We start from the raw sequence: 24595 nt of genomic DNA, 5'->3' as shown, positions 1-24595 counted from the left end.
TTGTGCAGTTCCAGTCCCCTCCAGACTCACTATGAAAAATCATTTCACGTTCCCTAATGAGAGCAGTAAATTACAGTAAGCACATTGGGCAAAACAGCCATGAAGCTGCCACCCTCCCTGGTGAGACCCCCACTAATTAGAAAGGGGTTAATGGCTTTTCCTGGAGAGGAGCCAAGCCTGAGCCTGTGTCACCACTTCACAAGGTTACTTGGTGCTTCCTGGCACTGGTTTCCATTTCTCCAGGATGTTTCAGTCCACACCCAGGCAGCCAAACCCAGCCAGGCTCTGCGGATGCACACAAAGTGATGCCAGCCAAGGTCATAGCTCAGGACTTCCCAGGGGAATTTTTCCTCTTCTGTTTCTGCTATAAATGAGTATCATTGCAGGGGCAAGTGTCCCAACCATCTGGACTCCAGGTGCAGTTTTGGCTAATCTGCTTCTCTCTCAGCCATTTCATCCAGCACTTCCTCCCCGGTGCTGCAGTGTATCTGTATACATGTCCTGAGCCCTGCAGGCACCTTGTGAGCACTGCTGGACTGTCCTGAGACCAAACGGCATAACCTGGCCCTGCTATTAAACCCTACTGGCTTCCAAAATGGTGTGGCTGCCTCCAAGTAACCCCGGGGAAATGGTCCTCAGTCCTTTCTGGCTCCTGTCCTGTGCCTGAAGCCACTGAGATGCTGTCAAGGAGCCCTTGATGCAGTTCTGATTACTGAAAGGCCAATTTCTGGAAAGCAGTCTGGACTGTGAAGGCTACTGGCTGGCTCTAATGGGCAACTGGGTTACCCGTGGGAGGGAAAAGTGACACCCTGAAGTTCACCATTTTCTCCAGGGCAAGAAGAACGGTTTGTTCTGGTTGGCCACTAAAAGGAAAGCAGAACTGACAAGAAGATTGAGCGGGCTGTGGTTTTCCAGTCTGTTCATCACACAGCACCCTGGCTGCTCCATCCTGCACGAGGCTGGCTGACGCTTTGTTATGTTGAATCTCAAAAGGCATCCACCTTTGGGAGCTGAAAAACAACCCTGTGAGATTAACCAAGCCTCTGACCATCACACAGAGCATTGGGTCCCTGGCAGGGCATCCTTCCTGTTAGCAGGAGATAACATTCATTTCTCCATCAGTGTCTCGGTGCAGAATTGCTGTCTGTCACCAGGATCTGATCACAAAGGGCATTCTAGACAGTAATGAAGTTTCAGGAATATCCAAATAAATATCACTCCCTATAACTGTCAGCCAGCTCACTTGTGTTTAAGTAGTGTCATTCACACAGAGAATAGAAACAGAAATTTGTCACCGACTCCTTTCTTCTATTTTTTTTTCCATTAAAGCGGATTTGGGATTTGGTACACCAGATTTTCTTCTCATTTCCTTTTTAAATAAAATCACTGCAACTGTGGAGAACATCTTCTGCTCAGTCTCCCCACAGGGTAAGAGAGGCAAATACCCCAGAGACCAGTGACATTAGGAAGATGGCTAAAGGCTCTCACTACAATAACCCAAATGGGGTGATTCTGGAAGCAATGGCTCCAGAACAGGGACAGACAGAAACATGGAACTGTCATACATAAATGTTACATCAGCTAATTATCCAGCCCTGCACCAAGGAACCACTCTACAAAGCATCAACGATGAACCATCACAGCTCCTTCTACTATATACCAAACCCCTGCAACAGTGTGCAGTGGGAAGAAGGGGGAAAAGCTCATTGTAAGTATCTCTGGGGAGAGCCTTGTCCTCCTTGGGGTGCCTTCAACATTGACAACACTTCACAGTTCAAGCTGAGACAAACCAACCAAAATGGCTCGGTACCCTTGATATCTGGCAACCAGAAAAAGAGCCAAGCTCAAAGGAAAGGCCTTTATCTCACAGCAAACATGCTGCTCAAAGCCTGCACACTCCATACATGCAAGCAAATACTGTGCAAGTAATGAGCATGGATATTTTGGCAGGTGCACTCTCTGGAGCTCTTTAAAAACGTGTGCTAAGAGCCAAACACACATCCTCAGTTCTAAAACCAGAGGCGTGTTTTGGTAAGGTTGCTCATCCCCCCCAACATGCTGGACAGATGTGCAAAGCACACCACAATGATTTTAAAGGATGTGAGACCTGGTATGAATGCTGGAGATAAGGGGTGCAGCACACTACAGCATGCTAGTAAATCCAAGTGCCAAGGCACCGGGCTGGGGACAGGAATTCAAATTTCTGGTTTGTTCTCCCTTGGCATGCTGTTGGCCTGGATGTGCTGCTGTTCTCCCAGACTTTCTCTCTACGGCTCAGGGATTAGCACGAAGCAGGGACCATTCCCAAAGGCAGCTTGGACAGAGGCTGGGGTGAGGAGAGGTCCAAAGCCCTGCCCAGAGCTGACAGCCAGACTGATTGGGTAGAGTCTAGCAGGGTTTGGTTCACATATATGGATGTAGCCAAGTGGCCACAGGGAGCTGGGTTCTCTTGGGTTTGCAGTGAAGGATGATTAAGAATACGAGGCTGAGAAGGGACAACATTTTTATTCCTCACTCCACCATTCAGCCTCTCTACTCAATGCCAACACCAACTGCAACAGCTCAGCGATCAACTCTATTGTAACGTTGGTATTTTCTTGCAGACAAAGCGTGGCCTTTTTAAACACATCCTATACCCCAAAATACCTGGCAGACACCTCCAGTGGGTCACACACAGGGCTGGTACACCAGCCATCAAGCAATGGCAACCTACTGCCTGCAGGGATGAAAGAGAAGGGACCACAGTCCTTAGACATATCTGCAATCACAATTCCTCACCTTCCTTTGCTGAAGTGCTGAGACCCTCAAAGGTTTGGAAAAGCTGCTTAAATGCCTTGGAGGATCTGGGCTTCGATTACTTCCTTTATTTGTATTCCTTCTATTTGCCTGGTTTGCTGCTATAATCAGAGGGGAAAGAGATGCAGTCAAATATCTTCCCATCTCATGTACACCCCCAGGCAATGATTTCGTATCTGCTCATCACAGCTGGCACTGCGACCTACAAAAATTAAAAAAAAAAAAAAAAAAAAAAAAAAAAAACACCACGAATAGGGAAATAAAGGAGCTTCTTGCACATGAGCATGTATGTACACAGACACGACGGAACAGCAAACCTTCGGGGAAGCACACAGAAAAGCTTCAGAAAAGCTTTCTTGTTGTTACATTTGGTTTTGGAGATGAACATGTAAAGCAATAAGGCTTTTTGCTTTCCTTCTCGTTCAGAAACATCTGCTCTGTAGAGCCTAATTAAAGCCACTGTTTCCAGATCAGCGAAAGCGTGAAACCTGTATATAAATCCTTCCTCTACAAACTGAACAGGCAGAATTGTGTTCTTCACTTCTACTTAAGAAAAAAGCAAATTTTAAACCTGGAGCAGTCTCAGAAGTAACATCTAGCCATAAAACAAAGCAATGCAGAAGCATAGGTTTGAGAAAACATGGCCCTGCCTCTCACTTAAACAGGCATATTTATTGTTGACAAGATATAATACACTTCACTCCCAGCTGAGCAACTTACCTCAAAGGTTTTGAAAGGAACACACATCTATTTCAAAAATATATTTCCTTCTGTAAGCATAAAATATGTTCAGATTTACATTTTTCAAGCCTGTCATTTTCTAAGCAGAAAAGCCAATGTGCCCTCACTAACACAAGTGAAAGTGGAAGTTTGCAAACTTGCAACATTCTTTCCCAAGAATATATATTTCATGTCCTCATACACATAAATAAAGCAAGGCAGCATCTAAATAAATTAAGAGTTTATAAGAAATGTAGAGGAAGGTATGAGAGCAACAAAACAGAACATTATGAACTGTTTAGGTATACGAGTGGGCTTTGGGAAGGTTTAGTGCTTTGCAGGGTAATGTGCTTGAGAAATGCAATCCAAAGAGCAAAGAGCTGAGTTACTGAATGCTCTGATCAGCAAGAGGAATCTCCTCTTTTTTGATCACAGAAAAACATCTCACTGACAAACCAACACCCTGCAGGTGATGGTTACAGATCCTACTCTCTGCTTTTGCCTTCTGTGAGAGCACACTTTTCTTTGCCCACCCCTGTGTTACTGTTTAGCACCAGGAAAAGCAGAGATCCTCTTTCCCACATGAGAACAGACCTGGGTTACCTTTGCACTTAAAATCCATTTTCACTTTCCTGTGGCATTTAGCTCTCTTTCCCTGCCTGTTCCTCCTACATTTCAGACCCCGTGGGTTTCTGCCTGCCTGCCCACACATCACTTTGGGCTAGGATTTTATCCTGCATGTGTGGCATTACACCTTCAGCAGCTCTCGCTGTAGCTGGTAGCTGATACCCAGCTGCTGGGAACAGCACCAGCAGCTCCTCACGCCTTTCCCAGGGGAGGATGTTAAAAGCTGGCTCTTTGGCAGCTTCTGCAGCTCCGTGGGCACCGCCGCGTTGTGTTTGTGCTGTTACACAACAGATCCACCCACCACCATGCCCTTCTGACAGGGACAGAAGGCATCCTCCTCTGACAAACCTGTCCTTGCATTTACCTCTCACTAATTCCCAGCCATCCACTGTAATATTAGAGGTGATATTTCGGGAAGGAGCATACAAAACTGTAAGATGCTGGCGCAAGAGCTGGGAAATGTTTGCTTCTGCAGAAAGTGACATTCCAGGGAGGCTCCTCTGACCACGATACATGATTTAAGCAATTCCCTTGCAAAGCAGATGTGCTTGCAGCAGTCACTGTCTGTGCCAGGACGTACAGCTAGCAGACTGCATAAAACATGCATAAAGCACACATCCCTGCCGCACACCCGTCCTCAGAATGGGTACAACCATTTCTGCTCACTTCAGTGCACCTGCTTGAGGGACAGCATGTAAAAACAGAGGAATATGAGCTCACCTGGGTTTACCAAATGCTGTTGTGTAAACAGTAGGAGTCCTGGGCCTGATCCAGAGAGAGGGATATCATCATGTGGGACCTGCAGCAGGTTACATAGCTGGGAAGCATCCCCTGACTTTCTCCTGAATCTGGTACCTGACCCCACTGCACTGTGCCTTGCTCACCTCTCAACCCCTCCCTGTGACACCTACAGACCATTTGCTCCCTGAGCTACCTTTGTTGTGTGCTGAGACTTGTTGAGAAGCAGAGCAAACACAAAACCTAATAGCCAGGCCATAGTCGGCATCTCAGAGAAAATATTATCAGGTGTTTGGCACATTGAGCATGTGGACTAATCACCTGAGAGCAAAGGGGCTGAATAACAGCCCTATAAAGCCTGCATCTGCAAGTAGGGTGGGAAAGACCATCCCACCCGCCCATCCATCCTTCCATCCATCACCCCAGTATTTCCATGAAGATGAATGATGGTTCCCAGCACCACCAGCTCCTTTTTCTGCAGATCCCATCCCCTTCCATTCAGCATTTCAGGAGCCATGAGTTTTCTGTCTCTGCGCTGGCCTCCAGCATGAAAAGCACCTGAGAGCTGAGCACTGGGCAGCTTGCACCCTTTTTGTAAATTTAGCTCTTAATCACACTGTGGCTCCATTCTCCGTTTGCAAAATGAGCATATTAATCCTTCCTTTATCCCACTGTTTATCAACCTCGAGTCACAAGATTGTAAACGCTCTGGGGCAGGTCTGTCTATTAGGATGTGTCTTTGCAGTACTTGGTTCAGCAGAGCCTTGAAACCTTCAGGAGTTTCTAAATGCTGTTGTTCATGTGCTATCATATCGCTCATTGTGATTAATTTCTTGGTTGCATCATTAAACAAAGATTGGTATTTCCTGAAACTTAACTCCAAAGTCCGTGATCCAAATTTATCCCTGCTGTCATGCCATTAAGTTACATTGCTGTTAATAATTCCTCGCTCTGAATGCACTAGCTTGTGCTTGCCTCTTTCTCACTTCTTTTGCAAGTGATAAAGGATTGCTTTGAGGCATTTTCATTGCAAAAGAAATCAATTCTCTGCTAGCTGGGGCAGATAGCAGGTCCTTGTAAGGTGATCTCATATCACCGCTGCTCTGCTCGCTTGAACAAGACTGTATTTTTTTCTGCAAGCTGTACATCTGGATGCCAGCCTTCCAAGTGCCAGTTGATCTACAAAACACTGTAAAACAATCTATCTTTAAAAGGAATGATGATGCAAATTGCTCTCAGAGAAGAAATCTATCATAAAAAGAGCATAAATTACAGACTGGACATGCCATTGGAGGAGGAATGCTATGTGGTTTGTATCAAGTTAATCCACTGCCAAAACTTTCACTGATTTATACACTGAAACAGCAACCCCCGGCTAAAGGTAAAGGGGCACACTGCCAGCAAAGCCCCTTTCTCTGCAGAGACTCGCCTGCCTCCCTGCGTGCTCCTGGTGTGCTTGGGGGAGAGCTTCTCAAGCCACGGCCACCCAGAAATGCCAAGGTGCTTCTGGATGTGCTGCAGAGGACAAGTGCCCCTGTGACAGAGGGTGGCTGCTCAGTCGGACCCCGCTAATCGCCAGCCCCTTGTGAGAGGAAAACAACAAAGGCTTGCTGCTCATTGCAGTTACCGACAATGTCTGAAGCCTGTCGGTATTGCAGTGACAGGTGGTGCTGCTTGGGGGGTGTTTAGCAGTGTCTACTTTACACGCAAACACTAGATTGCAGTCAGGAGCTGGGAACCTGGGAGGTGCCAGAAGTAAGGCTGCTAATATGTCCTTCATTCAGCACACTTTCACACGTGGACTTGATAAGGTCTTTAATTACATGATCTCATGTTTGCAGCCCCATTAGAAGGCAGGCAGGGAAGGCCGAGCAGCAGCTTCAGTCATGGTTTTGGCTAACTTCTGAGGTCTTGGTGCGAGCAAGGCAATGTATTTTTAGAGCAGCACTTTTGCTCATAAAAACGCGCATTTGCCAAATCTATTTTGTGTCTAGCACAGCTCTGCCTTGCAGTGCTTTTAGTACAATGCTGACTGAAGCCATTAGTAGCACTGGAAAAGCGATCAGGAGCCACATGTGAATTAGGCAGTCTCTATTACAGGCTGAGCAAGCTTTCGGCTAATTGATGAGCCAAGGTAATTTCTGTGATTGAAAGTCTTTACTAAAGATAAAGGACCACATTGTTATCAGGTACAGCTTTGATTTTTGGCTAATTACTGCACTAACTTTGGAAGAGGAGGGAAGTATTTATCCCACATAAGGCAAGGAAAACCAAAGTGTAGGCTTGGCAGAGTCAGGCTGTATTTGTCTGGACTGAAAAACAGGACGTATCTGCTGGTAGACAGCTATCCAGGGAGGTATTTTTCCTCCACTGCACTGTTTCTCTTGGCAGCACAATGTGCTAACTTTAGAAGTGTCTGAATGCCTTTACTAAACTATTAGCACAAAATAAGTTCCTTTGTGTTTCACCCATTCATGCTTCCTAATTTATGTCCTGGCACCACTTTTCCTTGTATTGTGCAAGTCGAGAGCCTGCACTTGGGGCAAAAACCTGTTTGTGCACAGGCGAGAATCAGGATGCATGCTCTTGGCGTCAATACAACTGCACCCAAGACCCCGGTGTGCCTCTTATTTGCAAGCCAATCCACATGTGCTTACCTGCATATCTTATCCAGAAAGTAGAGGTGCCCCTTTCCCTGCCTCAAGAGTCGATGATGGGCTAACCAGGGAACGGTGCATGGGGCCAGGGCCATGCTCTCCTGCTGTGCGTGGGTCTGGGCTTCCAGTTTGCCCCATGCAGGGAGAGCCAGGGCCCACCGTGAAGTCCATCAGCAGAGCCAAAACATCCCTCAAGTGAAATGATCCCTTCTCTTTTGATTTGTCTCTGCGTTGCAGCAATGTGTTTTACTGCCTGGGAATGAGACAATAAAAAGAGGAAAAAAAAATCTGCAGCAATAAATAATGTGAAACAGGATATTTAAGAACAATAATCTGAAGAGCTGCATGAAGTGAGAGCCTTTTCCTTCAAACACTGCACACTGCAAGTTCCCTGGGGCATTAAAACCCACTCTTTAATGTTCCTTATGGAGCCAAGGGAATTGCTGCTGCTCAAGCTATCAGAAAAATACACGTTTTATAAAGGGTGATAGCAAGTGAAGAAGTTTAGTGCTAGGAAGCTTGGCTGAGTGACACCCTTTGCAGAAGCAGCTGCAGTCCAAGAAGTTTAAAACTTCACTTTTCCAAACCCAGAGTAATTCAGTGTCTTCCTAGTGAAGAGAACAGAGAAGCAGAAGGGATTTGGGACCATGTACTTCTGTGTCTGAGGGGAATGGTGAAGCTAAGCCTACCCAAGGCAGCTGTAAGGGTGGTCACCAGGGCAGGCTGCCCAGCACTGGGATGGGAGCTCACCTGGAAACCCCAGGTGCTGGAGAAGGCCTGGCCAAACCCCAGGAATACAGGCTGCTGAAGTGGGTCTGGGCCTCCTTTTGCTACCGTCTGGGCTTTGCAAAGTCAGGCTAAAGGCCAGGACAGCTTCGGGGCTGGTTGCTTCTCCCACCCGTGGAGGGATGACCGGAGTTTCTGGCAGCTCTGGAGACCACTGAGGAGCAGGGGGCCTCCCTCTGCCCCAGCCGAGGTGAGGGCAGAAGTCACAGAGCAGAGCCAGGAAGCAAACCTCCTCCTGCTCTCAGCAGAGCTGTGGCCAGCATTCTCTCTGTCCTTCGTGGCTTTGGAAGGTATCCAGGCAGGTGCCTTGTTGGGCCATCCCAAGAGCCTTCCTCTTCCGTGCATCAACCCATCCTTGCCCTGACCAAGCAGCGACTCTCCCACTGGGACAAGAGGTCAGTGGGGTGCAGGGGCTTTGTGTGGGGGCCACTTGTCCTCGCTGCCCTCCAGGGAATGCAATGAGGACTGATGTCTCTGAACCAGCCGAGGCACCTGAGGTTTGGCATGCCAGCGGGGAGCTGAGCTCCGATGCCCCGCGGCCTTCCCTCTCATGCACGTGTCCCCAGGCAGCACGGATGCCAACACAACTGCATGCCAAAACCACACTCCTCACCTTGACTCCCTCTAGGCTTTTCCTTCCACTCAGATTTCAAGCCCTAGAAACAAGTACTTTTTGTCCTCAACATGCCTTCTTCCGCCCCCTTCACAAGACAACACTTCTCCAACGTTCACAAAAAGCCAAAGCTCAGCTCCTGCAGGCGGCCTTCTGCAACTGCCTGTTGCACTTCCCAGCCCTGCCTGCCCTCAACTACAGACTGGAAACGAGGAAAAGCAAGCAGAGGAGATCTGTCCTGCACGCACCAGCATGCCCAGGGCCTTGTTTCAGCCTACCAGCACGTGAAGGCTTGAGGGTCATAAAGTTGGAGGGGAAAAGGTAAATAATGGTACCCGCCAACTCCATGGTGGACGTGATGCTGAACGCAACACGCAGAGCAGTCCAAAGGAAAACAAAATAAGCATCTACGTTATCTCCTCTGAATTGTTTATAGCTGGGGCCTGGTCAAACTCCTATTAAGGTCAATGGAAAGATTCCAGGTAGACAGGCCTGCAGTTGGGTTTGGCTCCGTCTCTCTGGCTCCATAGCTTCATTCAGGGCTGACACCAAGTATGTTTCATGGTGTAAGAGGGCTAGAAGCACCACTGCTGCCTCTCTGCCATACTTTTTAGAAGAAGGAGCTGGATCGGTGGCCTTGGAGGAGAAAGGCTGCTCTGTGCTGCAGAAACACATCACTTGCAATCATGCAAAACCTCTAATTTGTGCAGACAGACATACTTGTACACACACAAACACACCGGTTTGTCATCACAGCCTGACGATGAGTGGGCTACAAGAAAAAAAGATGTCATATCTTTCTCTTCCACACATGCACTCACCTACACAAAACCGTGCTAAAAATATTTTTAAAGACAGCAGTCAAGTACACTGAATAAGGAAAAGCAGAATTAAGCCTGCCTGCTCATTTTGATACAGTTTCAAGGATTAACGTTAGGCAGCAATAGCATTGTTTTCAGTGTTAAGCTAACAATTCTCTCTCTGTTCGTTCTGAGAGAACACTGCTTGCATTAAAAATATCTTTTTTTCTCTTCTCTCTTATGTCTTGGGGGAAAAAACAGGAAACAGGAAAAAAAAAAAAAAAGAGTTTATTTGTGAAAGTTTCTGGAGAGTTTTCTCAAGGAAAAAACAAAAGCAAAACCACAGACATTAGGAAATGTCAGAGTTAGGGCTGCCCAAACAGGGAGACACCCTTGGTTTGCTCACATGCCCATTTTAGAGAACTGAAACTTCACGGCCAGCCCCAGCTTTTGAGTAGTCGACTCTTCAACCCCAGAAAGAGTTTTTCAACAGAGGATGTTTCTGTATTTAAATTCAAGAGGGGTCCCTGCTTGCTTGTTTTCAGATAAGTGAGGTGAACATCCTGCTGGTGTCTCCAGGCCATGGGCATCTTCCACCATGCATGCTAGCAGCACTGCAGGCTGCCATCCTCTGTATGAAGAACAGTGGGAAGGAGGTGAGGCTTTGGCCACATGCTTTATGACTAAACTCGCACATAACTGTCCACTTTCATTCCCCTCTTCTGCCCTTTCCCCTCCCTGTTCCAGACCTGTCATCTCATTTCTTCTCATCTCTTTCACCAAAGTCCCTGTCTCCTCACTCTGCCAGTCCCCATTCCTTTCCTTTCCTAGCCCTTATCTCACTTCTCATCCATTCTCAGTTCCCTGTGCCCAGTCTCTTTGCTGTGCGTTCCCAGCTCTTGCTTATTATTCACCCTTTCTATGCTTCAAGTGTCACCTTTTTCCCATCCAGCTCCCCCTCCTAATTCCTTCTCCTTTGCATTTAGTTCAATTCAAGCAGCAACATCCCTACAGCCCAGGTTCAGTGGGGTCCAGGGATGTGGCGAGGACAAGCCCTGGGCTCTCAGACCTGGCAAAACATGCCATCTCAGGGGAGGTCCTGAGTTTCCCTGCACTGGGGCATGCCCTGAGCCCATACTTCACTCAGGCCAAAAAAAAAACTCCAAGAGAGGCTCTGCTGAACATGTGAAAATCAGGATGTTTCCTAAAACTTTCAACTGAGGCAGATTTTAGTGAATACTGGAGTGGGAGGGGAAGAGTATATATATATATTAGACATAGGATCAACCTGTGTGCCCTCCCCAGCCAAAAGCAGTGACCTTCCTCAGAATCTTTAGTATATGCAAACCAACCATGTAAAATCTTGGTCATTTTAGGAATGGTTTGACAGTAACAGTTTTTGCATTTCTGTGTCTTCATTGAGACTTGTGACACATCTTGTAAGCCTCAGGTAAGACCATTCTCCCAAAGGATAAATGGACAGGGAGCAATGCAAAAACTGTCAGTGCACCCACGGTGCTCCCCAGAGTTCATTAAAATAAAATAAAATAAAATAAAATAAAATAAAATAAAATAAAATAAAATAAAATAAAATAAAATAAAATAAAATAAAATAAAATAAAATAAAATAAAATAAAGGCTTGTTGAACATATTTATCATCTCTTGAATTCAACTTGAACTTGCTTTCTTGGACCATAATGGCACAACCTCTTTCTTTGTCTGGAAGTGACTGCTTGGGAAATTTATCACACAATGGGTGAAAAAAAAAAAAGCCTCTGTGCTTTCCAGTGTCTACAAGAGACCCAGATCTCTGTTTCAAATCGTATCTGGAAGGTAAAAGCCATAAAGACTTGAAAGACAGCACTGAGGCTTCCAAGGCTACCTTCCTGCACCAACTCTACCACTTGGACCTGAAGAGCCTGAACAACGTGTTTTGGTTATTACAGAGAACTTCACCAAAACAGACAGGTATTGGCATGATTTTAGTGTTGTAAATGAAGTTCTCAGAGGAAAAGTTGTGCTTCATTTACCAGTCTGTCTCCCCGGTTTATTTCTGGAGTCACAACTAAGGAAGTTGTTTGCATACAGACTATGGAGTACAACCAACGAAGTTCAGTAAGGCACATTGGCTGATAGTGAATGCAAAGAACAGAGGTGGGCGTAAGGGATTTTGGTTGATATGTGATGAATTTTGAGGGCTGGCAAATCACATAATTAGAATCTCAAAGAAGAATTTTCTGACTTTTTATGAGTTTGAAGCTTAAACAACTTACAACTTAACTTACAAGACTGTACCAATTTTTCTCAGGTCATCTATGGACTATAGAGAAACAATATTTCTTCTGTTCACACAGCAATTGCTTTGTGTTATGCACTTGCAGCTACAAGTGGACACATGATTCTTCCTGTCATTCCCTAAGTCTGGGCGGCCATATTCATGTCTGAGATTTCTCAAGATAAAATATATGTCCACATGTCCAGGAAGTTCACAGCTACCATGGTGAGAAAGCCCAACCCACGCCCTCCAGCTGGTCCTACCCTTCCAACACATTTGTTGCTGACTATGCACATCAGTTACTGACACATTGTGCAAGTGCAGTGCTTCCCAGAAGTGCAAGTTTGCTGAATGTGTACTGCAGAACTGATACACACATGTGCAATAAATCTTCCCAGATCAGCAGGAGTGAGATCTGTTGCAGAGAAACACAGCAACTGGGCTTTGTGGGCACAATAAGCACAATGCTTTCTGAAAGCATCACCTATAAATACATTACAGACATGACCAAGGTTTCTGGATGCATGGCAGTCCAGATAGATTTATTGCCTATTAACTCCAAGATGATCACTGAACATCTGGAAACCTTGGACAAATACAGGAAATGCTCAGAATTGTCTGGGTAAATTTTCTAGTCAAATAAAAAGGGATCATGCCAGGGGAAAATCCAAAACATCATGGTTTAAATTGCAGTTTGGCAGTTGGATGCACAGACTGACAGATTAAACTGGTGGGCAAGTAAACAGCTGTACAGATTGTAAAGCAATTTTTGATTATTTGCGAGAGAAAATTTTCTTTGAATGCCTATTGCTAATGAAGCAGGGTTACTTGTGCTCAATCTTTTGACTATCACCTATGACAAATCTATAGGAAAGCATCCTTTTAACTAAGCATGTGACTGTTGGACATATTTGATGACAATATATTTCAAAATGATCAAAGTCAACTGTCAGAGAAATTAGATTACTCATTATTAGTCTTCAGTTGTTCCCATGAGAACCTTAAACAGTTGGTGGTTCTTCTTAAAAGATTAGAGTATAAGCTGTGTAACGTGTCATGATGAAAGTGGTAAAGATTTGTAATAAAGCGCAGACTGTCGTCTTTGTTTCTGGAAGTAGACTTCTATCTAATTTAGGCTTTTAATTGTACTGAGTTTTATCAACCTGCAATACAGAAAACATTGGAAGTTGGCCTATATCTTTCCATGAAATTCTGGAAATGGCATTTTGAATTGATTCCTCTGAAAAGAATCCGGTTCCTATTGGTCAGCATCAATGCCAGCAGATATTCTTATTTCCACATCATTTCCCCTCACTCTCTTTGTTTCTTCCTAATGGCAAGATGAGAAATGATGCTGATAAGCAGTCACAGGACTAATTATTACATGCTGAATTCTACAGATTTATCAGTAAAGTTAAAATAAATTGGCAGTATATTAACCATGACCTAAAAGTACAGGTGGGGAGTTTCAAAGCAAAATCAGATGGGACTTTAGCCATTACAACTGCTGGCGTGCAGTATAACAAAAAAAAAAATAAAAAAATCTACATTGACTATTTTATTCCATCCACAAATGGAAACTTGTATGATGTGAAAAACTCTGTGTGTAAAAATGGAAATCCTATAAATTCAAATAATAAAAGATATCACTTAAGTAATATTTAATGCAAAGAGGCATTCAGATAATCTGGAATATCTGTGAACAATGTTTTCTTCAAAGGAGTAGCCAAGATTTCTCTTTGAAATGTCTTGTTTGAAGTTTCTTTGCATGGCCATAAAACAAAAGACTCTCTGTTTAAAGGATTACATTAAAGGAGGGTTTTTCCTGCATTTATTTGTTGGAAAATGCTGATGAGGGAGAGACCCCCAAACTGCTACAGAGTGTATTATGACTGTCATTTCAAAGAAGACTGATAAGTTCTTTAGATCTTTCTCCAACAATGAGATAATCGTGCATCCTTGTCCTTTCATAATGGTTTCTAGCCCAAAATTTATCAAAGAGCATAATTTTACTGCATTTTGATGTTCTTTGCTATCAGTGCTTTCTTTTTTCTTTGCTTTGCTTTTCATTTGCTGTACATCCCTGAAGCACATGCCTCAGATAACACAAAATAATTTAAACCTTTAAGAAACAACATAGTACTTATGAAAAATAAGGTGTCTTGACCAAGTTGACCAAGTTTTTGTACTCCTTACTTGTGCAATAGGTATAATAGGAATATAGGTCATTTTTCTTTGTATGTGAAGAAATACAATACAAAGAAAACGCATGGTCACGCACTGTGCTTCATGGCTTTTGGTTACAGGAGGTCCTCATGGCATTTGTCCATTTGTCTGGTTTGCCTAGTTGGTATAACCCCTCCAAAACCTCTGAAGCTACAGCAGCAGTGACATGTTAAGTCCTTAGAGCCAGAGATTTGTAAGGGCAGAACCGATACCTGTGAGCATTTGCCTGTCTGCCAGTGGCACAAAGGCCACAGAAATTTGTTCCTGGGTTCCCACAGCAAGTCCAGCAGCCCCAGGTCAAACCAAAACATTGGTTTGAATCTTCCTGAGCTTTTACAATTGCTGGCTTCCCAGAGGAATGTAGAGGCTCTCGGTAGTGAATTTAAGTTTCCCAACTAGCAGCTTGCTTTTTTCAGATATCTTCCACAGCCCCCCTTAAAAGCACTCTGTGGGCATCTCAGCTACACCAGCACCAGTGCACTGATGAGAACTGAGATGCTGGCGCAGACGCTGCCCAAAATTTCCCAGCACATGACTTTTAACACTCCCCCGGCTCAGGTTTGGCCCTGGTCAGCTCCTCCAGATAGTGCTGAGGACTGAGGTAACCCAGCCAGAGGCCTTTCCCAGCTGGTAGTGATGGACAAGGCCTCCCTGTTTTGGGAAGGAAAGGAGATGGAGTCTGGCCAAATGGACACAAATCAGGCCGTGTCTCTTGCCCTCACGGCCAGCACTCCCTGTGGTTCAGGGATTTCCTGAGTCAGAGCTGGAGTCTTTTTTGGTGTTTAATGGTTCTCAATTAATTTTCTTCCATGAATATGTCCAGATGCTTTTTGGATCCGTGGCAAGCTTTAGCATCTACAACATCCTCTGGCAAGCAGTTCCATAGCTTATTCCACTGCTATTAATACAGTACTTGAACGTAAGTGATAGTAAATACCTCACGTCTTGGCAAACTCTCCCAGGAGTTAATGGTTTTAATAACTATTCAAAAGATTTGCTTTGCTTTCTGTCTGAGTATGTCTAGCTTGAACATCCAGCCATTTGGTTCCTGTTAATGCTTTGTCCATTAGCTGAGGAAAAAAATAATCCAATACAAAATATCTGCTATGTGCAAACCGTGATCAAGTCACTCCTTTGTCCTCTCCTTTTTTAAGCTAAATTAACTGAGTTCTGAAAACTCTCCTAATATGACAGGCTTTTAAAACTCAAATAATTATCCTAAATATGTTTAGACATGAATTTCATTTCAAAGGGGAGTCCTTTTTGGCTTCTGCTGTGTAAAACAAACTTTGACAGAAATAAATAACTTTTACTCCCTCTTTAAATTTTTGACTTCCTGAAGATGTTTGAAAGAAATCTCTGGTCTGTCTCCATGGAGAAATCTTCCAATTATAAAATAAACAATTTCACAATAACCATCCCAGAATACCCCCTTATGTGCAAACTGTGTTCCAAAATAATTTTTGGTCCAAAAATGTTAGTCTGAGTTGGAAGCATGCTAATTACTATAGAATATAAACAGCTTATTCAGCACTATATGCTTTGGGAAACTCTTCCATGGAGACAAGCTCTTTCTGAAGATGAGAATGGCATTAATTTGTCCATATGTATAAAATTAACTTCATTCCAATGGTTTTCTTGGAGGTTAGTTAGAAGATGAGAAGGGATCTTTATGATATCTTCACACCACCAAATGCAAAACAGCAGCAGATCTTACAAGATACATATTGCAAAAGGAAGGAAAAGTAATGTCAATATAATTCTGTTGATTTGGCAATAGCAATACTCAGTGTTTTGTGTTACATTTGGATTTGGTGTGTATTTTTCTCACAACCATACATTGTTCTGTCATATGCGATTAATGCTGAAAGATAATCTCCAGGTTGCATGAAATCTAAAAAAAAAAGGAAAAAAGCATACATTAAGTTTGTTTTGTGGGGATGATACCGTGATGATAGCTACTGAACACTTTAACCCTCTTTAAATCCTGGTTTTCATGTTCATACCTCTGCTTAGACTTCTAGGCATATACTGTAGATTTCCAACTTCTATGGAAGGGATGCATCTCCCTGAATGTTAATCTTCCATTTTACTCGTCCACCTTGCCAAAATCTTATGACTCAATTTATTCTGCAGGGATTTCATTTTCTTTGGAGCTGATGCTAGAAGCACTCGCTGCATGGAGCTGTAAATCACACCCAGACACACTGTATTCCCAATTTCCTTGCTGAAGCTGAAATAAGCGCCTGTTGCCCAGAAATTGGTCAGGGGGCTTTTCAAAGCAGGGGACTTTGAGCAGTATTACCACAGAGGACTTTTACTTCCTAAGTGAAAATGTGTTTGCAAACTTTCCAGGGTATCTCCGCGGTATCAGATAAGGTGCAAGCTCTGCAGGAACCCTTCATAGCTGCTGGACAGAAGATCTGAGGCATGAGCAGCCTGCGCAGGATCCTCTGCAGAGGGCTGAGCACCCTAACAGCAGCACTGCCCTCCCACGTGTGCCCCACACCAGGCTTCACCAAACCCTGCTGCAGACCCATGCTTTCATCCTGTAAAATGAAATTGAGTTAAAATCATTACAGTTGGAGCCTGATTCCTGCATGCAAACAAGATGATTCTCGCCCATCTTCAGAGGCACACCATGCACTATGCACATGAGAAGATGGCCAGCTGGCTCAGGGGTCTGACAAACTCAATTCCTGCTACCACTGCGATGTGCAAATCAGGCAAGGGACTGCCATTTTCCTCTCTAATTCTCTCTTCCTTTGTTAAAATTAAACCTTAGCATATCATTAGAGCCTGTTTAGCCGTTTACTTCAAGAGGAACAAGACAGTGCCAGTTGCACTGGCACAATAGCTACAATAAACCATCCAAGTACAACAGGTCTGTGTGAACAGCTTTATTCTGGGAATTTTCTAGGTTGCCAGTGCTCAAATAGCACTAACCTGGCTTTGCAATTAACATCAAAACAGATATCCAGGGGTTTCAAACCTCCTTTTCAACTGCAATTCATTACCATAAGGTTACTCTCGCCGTGCAGGCCGTCTCCCCAGTGGTGGCATGCTTTCATCTCCAAGGAAAGGGCTCAAAGCTTTCAGGCAAGGCAGGCTGCACTGTGATTCCACTTGCCTCCCCTGCAATTTTTTTTTTCTCACCAGCTTCTCTCATCATCAGCTCAGCTTCTCTTTAAAACATGTTTTGTATTTAATTTTGTTTTATGTCTCTAGCACAGCAATTTAATGCCATCCTCAAAAAAAAAATGTATTACAAATTAAAAATAAAAAAGAAAAAAGAAAGAAAGCCTTTTAATCTTTCCTGTGTTTTTTCTCTGGAGGGCAAATTTCTTTGAATCACTTTCCTGAGAACAATTTAGCACATGTAATTATACCTCAAAACAAAAGGAAGTGAATCACTTAATGCGATGCTTTGATTTTAGGAAATACTAAATATAGTTAATCTAAGAACTTGCGACTACTTTTTCAGTTATTGCCAAAGACAGAAGTGCTGCTCAGGGGAGAATAAATGAGACGGTGCCGTGCTTGTCACAGAACTGCCCTGTGGCCAGGTATCACGGTTCAGGCCTAGCATGTAAACATGCTGCAGAATAACATGTTCATGTGCTGGCATGCTGCCGGCAGTCCTGCTTTCACAACAATCTTTTCTGTTCCCTTTTTATTACTACGTATGCCCTAGCACACAGTCGAGCACTAAAAGCCAGACCTTCCTAAAGCTGTGCAGCTGTTGATAGGTGCAACAAAAAGGATGTTTCCTGAGCGACAAGCAATATTCTCCACATAGGAGTTGTATCCACTGAGTACCATAGTAATAGCCTGCAGGCCACTTTCTCGGGATCAGCAGATGTCAGTCTTGGGGCTTCCTTCCTATCCCACCCTCGTTTTGTAATATTGCTTCCCCTTCAAGGTCTTAACCACCACCTTCATGGCAGGTAAGAAGTCAGTTTGCTCTGATCCTCTGCACAGCAGTCAGTCTCCTGCTGTGCAAGCACCTCCCTCCCACTGGTGACCCATCACACTGACCTTGCAACGCCCTTATTCATTAACAATCTATTAATTTATTTTATGATCCTCATCCAGGCTATTGTACACCATACTCTGGTAAATGAACTAAAATACTAACCAGGCTTAACAGCACTGTTACGTGGCACTGAACACTGATAGAATTGTGATGGCTGGAGAGGGAAATTAAACTGCAGATGAAGAGCATGTGCAGGAAGCACAAAGTGCTGCACACCAGTGCTTTTGCTCCCAGAGTGAATCACAGCCATGCACCTTCAGCAGTTCCTCTGTACACCCCTCACCCTGCCTCCAAACAAGGGCAAAATGAGCTCAGTTTTGGTCAGTCTTTAGGGCAGTTTAGGATTTAGGTTTTAGGGTGTCTGAAAGAGGAAGGGGTTTTGCACCGTTTCCATTTTCTACATCTTGTGTGGCTGGTCATACATGGGGCGAATGGATGTAGCCAGAAGTACTGGAGAAGAACTAAGTCGTACTAAGCATTTTGGAGCCTATTTCCATTTTTTGAGGAGACATAGGCAGCTGGGACAAGACCCACAGAAGGGCGCAGCATCACATCACAGAGGTGCACAATGGCCTGTTCCCAGGCACTCACTGTCTCCTAAAACAGAGCTGAGTGAAACACCTGGGTTCCCTACAGAGAGCTTTCCCGAAAACAAGAGCCATAAACCATCCTGGCAGTCAACTGGCTGGCTGCCGAGAAGTCTTGAGGTGATGTCAAGCCTCACCCCACTTGAGGGTGCCTTGCTTGGACATCACTCACAGCCCCATGGGGTGGAGAGCCCCGTTCCCACCCTCAGCTCGAGCATCTTTTTCCCATAATATTCAACCCCAGGGTGCAGGAAATGGGACTTTGCATCTTTCCCTGGCTTAAGGAAATGTCCACACATCAGAGAGCTGTTTTCCACAGTTTGATTTTTTCTTTAGAAAGATGCAGAGCAGCGGTAACTGCAAAGCCTAGCATTTTTACAAGCCTTTCCAACTTGTTTCTCAACAACAAAAAAAAAAAAGTCAACAAAAGGGAAAAAGAACACAGAAGTTGGCTAAAGGAGAAGTCTATTTTGAGCAAAAAGGAAATTTTTCCCTTCCTCTGTCCCATAAAAGTTACTGAGTACTTGGTGTCCAGAGAATACCACCACTAAAAGCCCTACGGTTCTTTAGTAAAATGCTAGGGTGCCTCAGAAGCCACAAGCAACACATCATCGATACTCTGTTTAAAGCAGCGGTGATGAAACCACCACCACAACATGGTTGGCGATGAGGACACCATGATCCACTGCCACATATAGCAATGCTGTGCCAAGGACCCCAGGACAAGCAAAGGGAGAGGCTTCCCCGCGGGAGGAGGGATGCTTGGGCAGCCTGCAGCCATCGAGGCAAGGTCTGGTCCTCTCACCAGTCACTCCAGCATCCATCCTATTGCTCACCCCCAGCAGCATCTTATGGTAACAAAAGGGGAAATCGGCTTCTTTGAACTCTGCTGGCAGTTTTCGTTCCCTAATCGGTATTTGATCTGCTCACTGAGTCACACGGAATGCGAAATTATAAATGTGACAGGCGTTTTTTGTTGTCTGCTTTCTGATGGCTTTTGGAAAAGAAACAACTTCTGTCTTTTCGCCAGAAGGATTGTATTCTGTTTCGCTACAGAAAAAATGCATTTTTCATAAGCAACTACTTTACATTGCAAACTCCGGGCTCCTATTCCAGACAGATAGACTATTTTTAATAAAGTTTCCTATAAGATCTCAGCTGGCTTTCAAGTCCCTGACTGTTAACCCAGAAAACTGTACTTAGAGAATTGCACACAAAGGTGTATTCATCAGGTCTGGGTCTGTTCTCACACTGAAATAACCTTTTAGAAGTTTAAAAAATTTCAATACATTCATAAAAGCGAGCCCATTTGGGTATAACATGCAATTATAGGGAGCCCATACACAGCCTCAGACTGTGATTGTGGCAGGGCAGGAAATGCTTTTCCTGTCTTGCAAATATTCCTGGGATTTGAGAAATGCTTCCTATTTCCATATGAAGAAAAAGAGAATTATTTTACAGTTTTCCTTTAAATGAAAGAGCGGAGAGACAGGCAGTCAGCCCAGAGGGCTGTGGTTAGGGCTCTCACCTAGGATGAAAGAGATTTAAGATCAGATTAGCTGCACTGTCTTTGATTTGCAAAGGGGACTGGGGCCTGGGCTCTCGGGGGCACCCTGCACTCATTAAGCAGCTGCCTTTCTCAGTCCCTTCGGTTGGAGGTTTTCAGTTTTGTACAGATAATTAACTGTTCACCAGATCAGGGACTTGAACCTAATTAATCGCCACGGGAGGCTGATGCCAAAACCATCTGCTTTAGGCACCTAAACTGGTCAAGCACGACGTGTACGAGTTGGATGGGTATGGCCTGGTGGGGTGATTCAGCTCACCCAAATCTGGTGTCTGGACTCCTGGCAGCACTCCTGGGTGGACCCGGGTATTTCTGAGGCTGTTTGGAGCACCCATGCCAGGAGCTACCTCTGTGTCCCTACTGTGGGCAACTCCGAGGGCTGGCTTCATGAACAAGGACCTAATGAGAACCAACAGATGGGGGCTCGGGCAGGCCATGTCCTATGTCCTGTAGGTGCAAGCAGCAGGTGCTTTCTCCACCGGGGGTTCAGAAAACTGAGCTTGCTTTGGTGGCTGTGTGGCTGGCATCTGCATCTCCTTCTACGGGGTGGTCTAGGAGCCGGCACCCTCACCTGCACTCTAGCCTTCAGGCTAGAAATTGGGCTAAAATAGAGGCTTATTCCATCCTTGATACAGAAGCCAAGCCATTGCTGTGGAGAAATTCACAGAGCGGAAGAGACAACCTGAGCCGGATTCAGGATAATCTCCTGAGACACAGGACACTGTGGCTCTCTCCTGCAGCCAGCACTGACTGTGCCCCTTGATAATGGTGGCAAGACAAATGCAGTCCTCAGGCTCCTTACTCCTTTCTCACCTGCTCTTTGCATGCCTACATCATACCTCGCTGGGCTGAAGGAATCACAGAGTGGTTGAGGTTAAAAGGGACCTCTGGTCCAACTCTCTGAAGACCTACAGGTTTCTTCAGGTCCAAGAACTGTCTTTTTCAGAAGTATTTTAGAAAACTATTCTTAAGTTCCCAATATCACGGGAAACTAGGGCAGAAGGGTATCTCCTGCATAGTGTAGGAAATTAAATACCACAAAAATTCCCTAGGAATCTACCCAATTCAGAGGAATAAGACTTTTGGTTGCTTTTCTTTCATTTTTTCCCCCTCTTTGTTCTTTTCTGCTTATTCTTTTCTCCACTAAACAAGCAAAACATGCTGGAGAGGAAAATGAATGGAAAAGTTCTATTTAGAAGTGTTTTATCTTAGGGTCTTACTCTGGGAAGGAAAGAAGGACACTGGAAAAAAATCGGAAAGAAAATATTTTCTACGTTTTTTCCACTTTTTTATCAAAGTGAAAACCATCTTCCAGGAAGTTTTCCTGATGGAGTTTGGTCAGCAGCCCCAAATCCTACTTTTTGCCATTCCCCAAAGGGCAGGAGGAATGTAATTCACAGTAGTTACTTCTACCGTCTCTACTGACCATTGCTGTAGCTCTCAACAGTGGGGTTGTCCATGTATGTTCCCTTGTACTCAGTCCATTTTCTGGGACCAGCTCTGCTGTAGAGATTAACAGTTTGGCCTCCATAGAATATTGCATTTGTGGCCCAGACACCTCAACAGAGGGTATGCATTATCTGTGGATAAAATATTTTTCATTTTTACTCCTTCCTTTTCCCTCTTTCATTTTTAAACTCTCTCCATAAATAGGTCTGATGACAGGCTGGCTGGGGATACACTTCCAAGTGAGTGCTCTTGAGGTGATAGCCTAATGAATGAAATTTAACAGTGAATGATTTTCAATGTCTGTCACTAAAAAGATCACTATTTCTTGTTGAATTTTACAGGAACATCCTTAGGATGAGTTACAACATATGGCAAGCAAGGGTGTATTTGCATGCACAGATTTTTTAGATCCTCCATTGACTCTGTGCTGGCCCCAACTGTTTATCGTGAAACCATCATTGTGTGTCTTATTTATTGTGATTTTCTTTCATACTCATTATTGCCTGGTTATATTTTATACTCTCGTTACAGCAAAAGCAATTAAGATCTCTGAGAGCTCAGAGCTCACCCTGGATGTAGGGGGAAGGTTGAGACCCCTCTCTGCCTTAGGCCAGCAGGACCTCTTCACAGACCCATGTCTTGGGTAGGTCTAAGCTGATCTACTGCATCTTGGACATCCCTTTTAGAATGTATTGGCCAAGACATTTTGCAGGGATGTATCAAATATGACAGGTAGACAGCACCCAAAATAATAAAAATAAACAAATAAATAAATAAAACATAGGATTCCCCTCTTATGCTTCCCCACCAGGGCTCCTGCAAGGGGACCAAGTAATGCCACACTGGTTATCACAGAAAACACATCCACAATCACTTCTCACCACACAGATCACAAATTACACCTCACTCATTTTGTTTGCCCCATGCAGCTTTGTGGCAGTGTACAAGGAGACCTGCTGTCTTCAGACCCCCAGGTGTTCCCCTGGGACCAGTCCCTTCACTGCCAGATCTCAGGTGATGGGGACCTTCAGCACATCTTTCAGATCGGCTCCTGTCTCCGTCATCCCAAAGATTTTCCCTAAAATATAATGTCCTTGGTGTTTTGTTAAAGCTTTCCCCTACATGCAATGTCCTTTCAGGTGCTGCTTCTGGACGTCCTTGGAAAGAAATTCCTAAAAGGTCTGATTTAAGGTACAGTAGCTGCAGCTGCTGTAAAATGATTCTTGTTACCTAGGTTTGAATATTGATATAGTATTGTGTATCTTGGCACAAGGTTTTCCTAGATATTTTCAGAGAGAATTTTGCAGCTGGAGTATAATTAGTACAAAGAAAAAGGGCCTTTCACTTCAGTTTTATGCTTTTAATTATATCTTGCTATTAGTCCATCACCAGCTTTTTCGCAATCACTAGATGGAGGCCAGACTGCACGTATGCACACAAACACACGCACTCAGAAAACAAACATTTGTTTTCATAATTTCCATCACCCATTCAAATCCCCTCTACCTCTTGTTCAAATAAACATTATTATCTTTATCCTTTCCTCCTTCAGTTACTAAATACATCATCGGTTTTGAGGCCAATCTTCCAGCACTCCCTCAACTTCAGTTTTTTTCAAGAGAATAAAAAGATCATTTACTTCCCTTGTCTTCCACGTATGCTGCTGCTACAGAGCAGAGAGATAGTAAAGAAGGAAGCATGACCATTAGAGTTCAGGATGAATTTTCATTCTCTTGACCCCCGTTTTGGGCTCTTGCATGATTTTTAGAATTGTTTTGTAACAAAGTAGTGAATTCTGATGTGATTCTCAAATAAAGCTGTTCATTAAGTCTTAATTTCACACTTCTCTCCTCGACCTTTACTGTCCACTGACAGGGAAGGAGACAAGTAGATTGTTTAAATATTTTGCCCATGGTCACATAAGCGATCACTGACAGCTAGGAACAGCTATCCTGATTCAAAGCCTAACACGTACACCACTTCTCCAGTTATAGCCATCGTGCAATGCATTATATTAGTCAACAGGACACCATGTCCTACGTGGGAATTTCTGGGACCTTCTCTTTTGAGCTTTGACAGTGAGTCACCATCATTTTACTCATCTCTATGGGCCAATGGCTCCCACTACGATGGCATCCAAATTTGTCATCCCAGTCCAGGAACATTTACTAGATACTAGGTTTCCCCTGGGTTTGGAAGTGCTTTGAAAAGGAATAAGCTATTGTAAAGTAAACTTCGTAAGTATGCTTTAAAAAAATATATATATATATTTTTACAAGAAATTGTGCCTTCGTGCATCTCAAAATAGTTGCTGACCTTTGATCAAAACCTCAGCTTGCTGGACATTCTTACCATTCTTAAGAAAATTTATTGACAATAGCTTGAACACAGAAGACAACCTGTATTTTTTAAGCAACCTCCTCTGGTGGGAGGTGTCCCTCCCAATAGCAGGGGGGTGGAATTAGATTAGATTAGAGTTCAACATGAATTGAACATAATCAGTGTGATGGCTTAGGCTCAGCTCTGCTTAGACCCTGGAGCATCAATGCCCTTACATTATGGTGCTCACCTGAAGATCAGTCAGGTAGTTTAAATGTCATCCCAGTGTTCTATTTTGCTGTTCAAAGGAGATGAAATGTGTGCTATATAGAGTTAAATTAACATTGTCTAAGAGGCACAAACACTTAGTGGCGGTGCAGAAATCTGTAGGAGATGTA

The sequence above is a fragment of the Anas acuta genome, chromosome 3 (assembly GCF_963932015.1).
Source record: "Anas acuta chromosome 3, bAnaAcu1.1, whole genome shotgun sequence".
Lineage (NCBI taxonomy): Eukaryota > Metazoa > Chordata > Aves > Anseriformes > Anatidae > Anas > Anas acuta.
This window is presented reverse-complemented; position numbering follows the sequence as displayed.